Source organism: Xenopus laevis, chromosome 8L (assembly GCF_017654675.1).
Source record: "Xenopus laevis strain J_2021 chromosome 8L, Xenopus_laevis_v10.1, whole genome shotgun sequence".
Lineage (NCBI taxonomy): Eukaryota > Metazoa > Chordata > Amphibia > Anura > Pipidae > Xenopus > Xenopus laevis.
The window spans coordinates 126,015,763-126,026,848 of NC_054385.1; the positions used below are offsets into that span (position 1 = coordinate 126,015,763).

The window sequence follows — 11,086 nt, forward strand, 5'->3', positions numbered from 1 at the left end:
ATCTCTCTACACATTGTGGCATCACTAGGGATTGCCCTGGCCAAGTAAATATATACAATCTGATCCCAATAACATTAATAAGGAAGACATGTGACCAATAAGGACAGTACAGCTTTATCTGATACAGAACAAGTGTAACTGACACCCATTTTAGCTCAATCTCTGCACTACAGACACTAACACACAGGGACGAGTCAGGAATAAAACATTTTTTACTGTATATCCCAGTCCTTTACTCAGGATTACCAGACTGAGGGGTTTAGTTGCACACAATGAGACACACTCAGTAGAACTGCTCAGAACAGAAGTAGGAGGGAGATCTCACCGTCCAATCATGTAGAGAGTCCCGTCTGACGCATACACACTGTAAACTCGGCTAGACTATGCGGCGCAACCTATCTTGTGCCAAAGAACACACAGAACCGCCTCACTTGCAATCAGGGCGCGTTTCGAACAGGAAGTAACCTCAGTGGGTATTTCTTGCTACGGGAGCTGTGGTGGGATCTGTGGCCGCGTTGTTTTATGGTGAAACTGTGACCGTAGGTTTTGCACTGGGTATATCCGGAACTCGGTTATTAGGTCCGGAAGAGACATTGTACCAGTACAGCTTGGATCCCACCACTGAAATCTGCCCAGTGAGTTGTTGTTATTATTATTATTCTCCTGCCGACAGGACGGGCTGTCAGTCAGACACAAGACTGGGGGGCACAGTGTTTGTAAACAAAGCTCTTGTCATAGCGGTGGTTTATTTCTATTAGACATTCTTGCTAATAGTGATCTAGTCAAAAATGTCAGCATTTGGTCTGTACCACTGTGTTTGTGGAGAGGTCAGCTTGAGACTTTAGCCATTGGAAATGTTGTGACACTTTTCTGAACTGAGATTTAAACTGTTAATGTCAGTAAAGCTTTGTACCTTTTGTATATTGTGCTATACAGACATATTTCATCAGCATGGGTATATTCCAAAATTAGTTCATATTCAGTAGGGATGCACCGAATCCACTATTTTGGTTTTGGCCGAACCCCAGAATTCTTTGTGAAAGATTTGCCCGAATTCCAAACCGAATCCGAATCCTAATTTGCATATGCAAATTAGGGATGGGAAGGGGAAATTTTTTTAAATTCCTTGTTTTCTGACAAAAAGTCACGTGATTTCCCTCCCCCCTAATTTGCATATGCTAATTTGGGTTCGGCCTGGCCGAATCCCGAACCGAATCCTGGATTTGGTGCATCCCTAATATTCAGGGGGTCCCTGCTTGTGCAGAAGTGTCAGCCATAAAAATGAGCGTGTACGTTTTGTTTTGTGGTCCCTACACAAATCCGTTTGGTAATGCTATGCATATTGGCTATCACTCTGTTAACGGGCACCTATCATCCAAAAATATTATTTTTAAAAAAACTGACCCCCCCCCACAAGTCCCATTTGAAAAAGGGACAAGGGACAAAAAGGTCTACTGCTCATACTTTCTGATCACGTCCATCTTTTGGCTACACCCCCTAAATACCATGTCCATTTTCCAAAATTTGGCGGGTTGTGGAAAACATTTCAGGGTCATGTTTTATGTGGTATTACAGTTATGCTAATGTAGTTGAAATTGCCCTTTTAGCTGTGAGTCTCAGTTCCCCCAAGAGATTTGCGGGTTGGGCTGATACCCACAGGTTAGGGCTGACCTCTCTGCACCATTTGTGGGTCATGGGCAGGTTCGGGTTGAGCTCTTCTGCCTGCTCTCTTCCCTCCTTAGATTAGCGGCTTCCGGTTTTATAGGCACATGCCTACAGCCCCTCCCCTTTTGTGACATCATTGTCAGGGAGTGACATTCAAGTCTATAAAAGGAGGAGGGAAGCCGGATTTTCTCATCCCACACATCACTAACTTGTTTATCTTAAAAAGTTACTAATGTATCTAAGTGCAGGTGCTGAGTAATCTGGCCTCTGCCAAAATCCTCTTATTTAATTACGTTTTGGAAACATTGTATCTTTTCCTGGTGTCTGTGCAGAAGATAAAGAACTCAGGACATTTCAATGAAAAAATGAGACTGTAGGCTGAGCTATTAAAATTGGGACCGTCCTGCAGAAAATGGGACAGTTGGGTGGGATGAAGAGGGAGCTCCTGGTTTGGGTGGCTATGTTGGGACAATAAGGATAGTTTCCTAGTTCTTGCTCGTTCTGAAAATGCGTCTCACTAAACATGGCTTCCAGCAGTGTGAGCTCCCGCCTGATGAAGAGCTTTATTAGGCCGCACCTCTGTTGGGAGAAACAATGTTGGGATGATCGGTATCTTTTAAGAAGAACCCTGGCAATTTTGTTTATTTATTTTTAAACACAAGCATATCTGGAAGTTGAAAGGATGCTGTAAAATGCAAGATTTGAAAATATGATAAAAACAACTAAATTCAGAGTACATTTGACTCTTGGTAACTCTTGGTAAAAACACACACTTGATTATACACATACAGTAGGTGAACATACTCTCTGCCTCTGTAAACAAGAATTTGTCATAATCCCAGAGTATATTTTAGCCACAAAGCAAGTTCATTCGTTGCCCTCCCCACTTACCCTTTCTGATTGGCTGGGAACTGATCTGCCGTAACTTCTATTACCAGCAGCCAGCCACGCTAAGTTAAGGTGGCCATACACGGGCCGATAAAAGCTGCCGACAGACCGTGTCGGCAGCTTATTGGCCCGTGTATGGGGCCCCACGACGGGCTTCACCGATCGAGATCTGGCCGAAAGTCGGCCAGATCTCGATCGGATGGGACAGAAAATCCCGTTGGATCGCGGCCGCATCTATTCGTTGATGCGGTCCCGCGATCTGACCGCCCGTTTGGGCATCGTTAGGATCCGATCGTTGGGCCCTAGGGCCCACGATCGGATCAGCCGATATTGCCCACCTCAAGGTGGGCATATCGGAGGGAGATCCACTCGTTTGGCGACATCGCCAAACGAGCGGATCTCTCCATGTATGGCCACCTTTACTGTGCTCAAACCAAATCTCCCTAGCCTGTGCAACACACCATTCTTACCAAGAGGGGACTGGGGGTAGGAGGCTCTTCCTTATGTTGTTAAAAACAAACTTGTTTTAATTAAAAGCTGGGTGACAGTGGCTGAGATTACGATACACACAAAACAAAATTCTCCTGGCAAGTGTATCCCCAAATAGTGATCTTTGGTATGTGCCTTGTCTACCTACCCATAATTTTGGCATTGAAAATTAGCAGTTTGTCTTTTGGGGTGAGCCTCTCAATGGGACAAAAGCTCTGTTCCCACTGGTGGGAAAACATGTACATACTCTTACATAGACCATATGTTTTTCCACTGGCCATTTACATTAAAGGAGAACTAAACTCTAAAAATGAATATTGCTAAAAATGCCTGATTATTCAATTCTGATGCTAATTGCACTGGTTTCTGTGCTGCCATGTAGTAATTATGTGTATTAATTACTAATCAGCCTTATATTGTGACATTTCTATTCTATGTGTACTGTATATTGTGAGTGGGTCCCTAAGCTCAGTAAGTGACAGCAGCACAGAGCGTATACAGTTTGGGTTGCTGCCTTTTCGAAAAAAGGCTAGGCCAGTAAAATACCGGCTGGGTGGCAACCCTATGTGCAGTGAATCAGAAGAAAAAGAGATGGGGAGCTACTGGGGCATCTTTGGAGAAACAGATCTTTACTGCTAAAGGGCTGTGGTTGAATTGGGCTGGTATCAAATCTACAGAACATAATGTGCTATATTTCTAGCCTAATTTTTTGTTAAAGGGATACTGTCGTGGGAAAACGTTTTTTTTCTTCTTCAAAACACACCAGTTAATGGTGCTGCTCCAGGAGAAAAAGAGCAAACACGTTTTTTTTTTTATATATTTAATTTTGAAATTTGGCATGGGACTAGATATATTGTCAGTTTCCCAAGTGCCCTAAGGTCATGTGACTTGTGCTCTGAGAAACTTCAGTCACTCTTTACTGCTGTACTGCAAGTTGGAGTGATATCACCCCCCTTCCCTCCCCAGTAACCCATCAGCAGCCTATTGACAAAACAATAACAGCTAACCAGATAGCAGCCATCTGACACTTCTGCTGAACAATTTGTTTGCATTACTAACAAATGCTTTGTAAGGCTAGCCCCACCTAGTGGTAGACATGAGAATAGCACCAAAGCAGCAAGACATCAGTTTTTTTCCTGTTTGGGTGCTATTCTTATGTCTACCACTAGGTGGGGTTAGCAATGCAAACAAGATCTTTTGTTATTAGGAGGGTGGAAAGTGTGATCTGTTGCAAGGGCCTTACGTGTCGAACTGTCTGCTGCTTGCCTGGTTTAGCACCAGTGATTTGTTTTTTTCCTTAATAACATAGTATTTATTCACAATATAATATTTCTTAAAGTAGACACCAGTATGTTTGTGTGTATTTATGTATAGTCATTCTGCATCATATTTATGTGATATCTAAATATATATACCTAAAGGAGACACGTCAGATAAGTTAAAAAGAAACTGAAATTGTTGGCAATAATGAATAATATATATGTGCTACTTTTACTTTGGGCTAAAAATTAATATCTTCAAAAATGACCCCTTTATTGGAACTCCCTATGGACCTGCTACAGTTTAGTGTCTCAACTACTTTTGGAAACGGGATTGTATATTTAAAATAGCAAATAATATAGCCATGAAAACCAGCATGTGGGCATTTTCCTGTATATTTATTTGTTGTGTTTACTTGTCATTGTAACTTTGGTCTTTAATTTCTTTCCTATTAGGCAAACTTAAAAATAAATATGGTAAGTCACTTACATAATTTAACAGGTAAAGTAGGAAATGTTCCACTAAGGTCCACAGCAGGTCAAACACGCATTTCCCCAGCTGACTTTAAAGGGATACTGTCATGGGAAAAAAGTTATATTCCAAAATGAATAAAAGTGTTAAAAGTGCTGCTCCAGCAGAATTCTGCACTGAAATCCATTTCTCAAAAGAACAAACAGATTTTTTTGTATTCAATTTTGAAATCTGACATGGGGCGAGACATATTGTCAATTTCCCAGCTGCCCCAAGTCATGTGACTTGTGCTCTGATAAACTTCAATTACTCTTTACTGCTGTACTGCAAGTTGAAGTGATATCACCCCTTCCCTTCCCCCCCCCCAGCAGCCAAACAATGGGAAGGTAACCAGATAGCAGCTCCTTAACACAAGATAACAGCTGCCTGGTAGATCTAAGAACAACACTCAATAGTAAAAACCCATGTCCCACTGAGACACATTCAGTTACATTGAGAAGGAAAAACAGCAGCCTGCCAGAAAGCATTTCTCTCCTAAAGTGCAGGCACAAGTCACATGACCAGGGGCAGCTGGGAAATTGACAAAATGTCTAGCCCCATGTCAGATTTCAAAATTGAATATAAAAAAATCTGTTTGCTCTTTTGAGAAATGGATTTCAGTGCAGAATTCATTGCAGCTAAAATTGATATTTTATTTCCTTTTATCTTGAGGTTTTCCCTGCAGTTTTCATATTTAGGAAAGCTTTCAATTGGTTTATTCACAGTTGCTTTAAGCCATGGCAGAAAATCAAAGTAAACGCATATTTTTCCATTTATTTTTATGCATGCACATATATGGCAACTGGCACAAAATTGTAGGGCAAAACAAAACTCCATTTGCAACTTGTTAAATGCGGAATATACACCATTGGCTTCTATGGCATATCAACAAATTTTAGGTGGCAACACTAACATTTATAATTTTACACAGAATAATCTAGAACAAGGTGCAGAGCTCAGTGTTGTCTGGTACACACCACCATAAGCAGACTTAAGGCTAATGCCATACAGCACCTTCACTCTACAGTCTAATACAGCATTTCAGCACCAAAATGTACGCTTGTGTGTTTCGGTGCCAAAATCTACTACATGTGTGTGAACCAGGGCTGATGCAGCGCAGACGCATAACTAAGCGAATGCCTGTGGAACAGCTGATTCTTGTCAAATGATGCACAGTCTGATAATCTCATAAACACTCTTGCGCTTGTGCATCTAAATGGCGAACACAGGGTCGCTGTATTTGCAGGCACAACCCAAATTTGGCTTAACGTACCTATTTTTCCCTTTCAGTTAGCTGATATTGTAGGTACATTTAAAAATAGTATAACACATATACAGTTTGGTCCATAAATATTTGGACAGAAAGACAACTTTTTTCTTAATTTTGGTTCTGTACATGACCACAATGAATTCTAAATGAAACAACTCAGATGCAGTTGAACTGCAGACTTTCAGTTTTAATTCAGTGGGTGGAACAAAAAGATTGCAAAAAAATGGGAGGAACTAAAGCCTTTTTTTAACACAATCGCTTCATTTCTGGGGCTCAAATCAATGAAGCAGATAAAAGCAGATTTCTCCCTTTTTTCTGCTGTAAAACTGTTTTCTCTGGATTGTAATGACCTCCTTATAAATAATTTCTACCCCTCAACTCATTGTTTCTACTTAAAACTACAATTCTCTGTCACAGTAGCTTGTCTGTGTCATATGAACCAATCCCTTCTGTACTACAGACACAATGTACTGAAACGCTTCAGGTTTCCCCTAAAACCAATTTTGGAGGCAAACATTGAGTTAATTACTTTAATTACCGTATATACTCGAGTATAAGCCGTCCCGAGTATAAGCCGAGGTACCTAATTTTACCTCCAAAAACTGGGAAAGCTTATTGACTCGAGCATAGGGTGAGAAATGCAGCAGCTTCTTGTAAGTTTCAATCAAAAAATTGAGGGTTTCTGCTCCCATTGGAGGCCGGCGAATATTCTTGGAGACTATTCTTGGACGCTGGCGACTATTCTTGGATGCCGGCGATTATTCTAAGACGCCGGCGACTGTTTTTGCGCTTAACCCGAGTATAAGCCGAGGTAGAGTTTTTCAGCATATTTTGGGGGCTGAAAAACTCGGCTTATACTCGAGTATATACGGTAGATATCCTTTCATTTCTGATTTGCTCATTTTAATCCTCCTCACGAAACCCTTTTAATCACTGTGCAGATGTAACACTTAGATGAACTGTACCCACACAACTAAAGGGTTTCCCTATCTGGCCAATTGTGATCACAAGGCTTGGGTGCTGAGGGGTGTATCACACAATTATCAACACAAAGCTGAAAAAACAAAGAGCCTTCTCACCTTTTGTCACCATCTTACATTCTGGCAGAGATCTGATTCTGATATCTCCTCTCTCTTCTCTCTGCAGAAAAACTCCAGACACCAGAATACAAGTCGTGTAAGTAACTGCTGAACCATTGCACTGCTGAGGTTTCTCTATAGATTAAAACATTCCATAATAATAACATTTCCAGCAACTGTTTGTTATCTAGAGTAAAGGTGGCCATACATGGGCAGATTAAAGCTGCCAATATCTGTCCTTTAGACTGATTCGGCAGCTTATTTGCATGTGTGTGGGGGCTTCCGACAGATCTCCCCAATCGATTTCAGGCCAAATATTGATCAGGTGAGTTTGATTTTTTTCTTTGATCCAGGACTGCATTACTTAGTTGATGAGGTCCTGTGACCCGTCGGTGCCTATTTGCATCATTGTATTCAGATCATTCGGCCCCAGGGCTGACCGAATATTGCCCTGCCATTAGTGGGCATATTAGTTTAAGATCTGCTTGTTTGGTGACCTCAGCAAACGAGCGGATCTAATAGTGTATGGTGTTGGTAGGAAATACAAGTAAGATGGCAGCTTCTATAGAAAGCTCCCCAGAGCAGTGCATTTGTTTCCTGAAACACTTGACTCCTGTAAGAAATTTAGCAACTGAATACTCTCTCCGTTTTGCCTTATGTGTTTATATAAATAGCAGCCATGTATATAATTTAGCAGCTTTGCTATTAAACCTTAACATTTTATAGACAACATTGAGTTACTTCTTTTTATTTTCTTGTCTGCTGTTTTGACTAAATGATGTAAAATTTTAATAAAAGTGATGCAGGTAAATGATTATTGCAAATGGTTATTGTAATATATCTTTATAATACACAAAAGCCATGAATATCTTGTAAATTATATCCTTATAAACGGTGAGTTCTGATGTCATCAGTTATAAACGGTGAGTTCTGATGTCATTTCTGTCACATGACTCATTGAAACTTGTGTATTATAATAAATAAAGTACCCCCAGTTGCAAAATATGAGGATATTAGAAGTTACCTCGGAGTTCCATGACCTGTATAAAAATTTTTATATGGTCATGAAACTCCTCGGTAACTTATAATATCCTTATATTTTACAAAAGGGGGTACTTTATTCACTATATAATACACAAAAGCCATGAATATCTTGTAAATTATATCCTTATAAACTGTGAGTTCTGATGTCATTAGTTATAAACGGTGAGTTCTGATGTCATTTCTGTCACATGACTCACTGAAACTTGTGTATTATAATAAATAAAGTACCCCCAGTTGTAAAATATGAGGATATTAGAAGTCACCTCAGAGTTCCACGACCTGTATAAAGACACTCTGCCCTCAGCCTCGTACTTTTATATGGTCATGAAACTCCTCGGTGACTTATAATTTCCTTATATTTTACAAGAGGGGGTACTTTATTCACTATATATTTAGAGTAATTTATTTTTATTGTCCTTGGAGTAAACTGAAGATTCAATGCATACGATGCTTCGGCCTGAACTGATGATGGAGCAGATGTGAAGCCCCTGTAATGATGAGAATCATTAATAGCACTTGGGAAGAATATGTCACAGATAAAATGTGCACATGCTCTGGGCTGCTGGCAGTTACCTGAGCTTAGGTGCAAACTCACAAAATCCATTATATATATATATGTAATAAAGTCACAGTACAAGACTGATTAGTAATTAATACAGATTCTCATTACATGGCAGTATAGAAACCAGTGTGTTATGCATCGGATTTGATTCATAAACAGCCCTGTAGCATAAGCTTCTATGACAGAGGGAACAGGCCTGGACTGGGATTCAGAATAGGCCCTGCCATTTCAGCTACATAAACAGCCCGATAAACAGTGACTGTCTGTTGCATCTTACAGCCCCCAAGGCATTTGCCACAATCCTCAGATTGCCAGTCCAGAGCTGAGGGGACCTTTTGTTTTGATGACTTGCAATGACCCTTGTTTTTAAGTATTTTATACTACATTATAATAAGTTTAGCCCCTTCAGGATTCCCATGATTCACCATGTCCTTGGGGTATTTTTTAATTGAAAGGGGTTGTTTACTTTTAATTATCTGTTACCATGGTGTAGAGAGTGATATTCTGAGACAATTTGCAAGTTTTCAATATTTGGCAGCTCTCCGATACAGCAGTTTTTAGGTTTCTACAGTCCAAATTACCATAGCGGCCAAGCATTGAATGACGGACCGAAATATGAGTGGGAGAGGAGTAGTAATTATAGCAATAACAATACAATTGTAGCCCCTCAGAGCAATTGTTTTTAAGATGTCAGGGTCAGTGACCCCCATTTACAGCTGGAAAGAGTTGGATAAAGGAGGCAAATAATTCAAAAACTATAAAACAAAGAAAAAGTGTAATATACATAAAGTTAACTTTTAATTTTATTTATATATATACTTGCAAGTCAGTATCCGCACTCCAAGGCCAGTAGCTTCTTCGAAGGGAGGGGTGCACGGTAATTTCATATACACCAATTTATTCACAGACCAGCACTCCCTATTTTAAAAGTTCAAATATTTATTGTTATCTTTATATCTGTGCCCGACGTTTCGGTACCTGTTGGGACCTTTTTCAAGGAAGATACAAAAGCATTAAAACACACATTAAATAACACAGCGCATATTCTCAAACCAATCAGTGCCTTCTTGCAATTAACTCTTCAATACAAATCATGTGTTCAATTAATTATCTGCTAACAAATAGCAAGTGATTATTTATAGTGAAAATGACAATATCACATTTGCCATCTATATTATTATGTTTAGCCCATCTTAATTTCTTTTCAGCATAAGTAGTCATTAGTAAATCTAAATCTTTTTGTAATTGCCTAATCTGTATGGTGTAATTCTCCAATGGGGATTCTATCTGTAAAGCCATTCATTTATCCAATCAAATTTTGAATCGAAGTAACCACGTCAGGAATACTCAACAGGGACTCATTAAGTCTCCAAAATCTGGTCTTGGGTCTCTCCAATATGCTAGATAAAGTAATCAGGACTGGAAAATGGTCGGACCACCCAATATTAAGCATTTTAGCAGAACGAATAGAGGGGACCAAAGTAGCAGAAAGGAAAATATGATCTATTCTAGTGGACACTTTGGGGCTGATTCACTAAGGGTCGAATATCGAGGGGATCGATATTCGACTAGGAATTCAAATTTAGCGCAGATAGTTCGATCGAAGGATAATTCCTTCGATCGAACGATTAAATCCTTCGAATCGAACGATTCGAAGGATTTTAATCCAACGATCGAAGGAATATCCTTCGATCAAAAAAAGTTAGCCAAGCCTATGGGGACCTTCCCCATAGGCTAACATTGACTTCGGTAGCTTTTAGACGGGCGAACTAGGGGGTCGAAGTTTTTTTTAAAGAGACAGTACTTCGACTATCGAATGGTTGAATAGTCGAATGATTTTTACTTCGAATAGTTTGATTCGTAGTCGAAGGTCGAAGTAGCCCATTCGATGGTCGAAGTAGCCCAAAAAAAACTTCAAAGTTTTTTACCTTCGAATCCTTCACTCGAAGTTAGTGAATCGGCCCCTTTATGTGGGGCAGAATAATGTGAAAATTGCAAAACAGGATTATATTCTCTCCAAGCATCAATCAAGTTATAAGAACATAACAACCGCTTAAAGGCCAATGAATCTTTACTAAGTACAGGACGTTGTTGACTTCTAGGGATACTCATACGATCCTGTGCCTGATCCCAGATAAGATTAGAATCCCCACATAATATCTGCTGTCCTTCCTGGATGTCCGAACAAGTCTGAAACAATTTCCATAAAAAGGCCAACTGTTGGGTATTTGGAGTATAATATGACACAATGGTAATAGGTGTATCTCCAATGTGAACAGGTACAACGATATAAAGACCTTCCGGGTCAATGATTGTTTT

At 39.9% G+C, this 11,086-nt stretch overlaps 1 protein-coding gene across 1 annotated transcript in view; it reads right to left on the bottom strand.

Moving 5' to 3' along the window:
- Positions 1–7,263, bottom strand: part of LOC108699415 (SLAM family member 9) — a 28,710-nt gene extending 21,447 nt beyond the window's left edge. The window contains exon 1 of the mRNA XM_041573589.1: positions 7,162–7,263. The gene's annotated coding sequence lies outside the window, so the exon portion shown is untranslated. The remainder of the gene's footprint in view (positions 1–7,161) is intronic.
- Between the last annotated feature and the right edge of the window lie 3,823 nt (positions 7,264–11,086).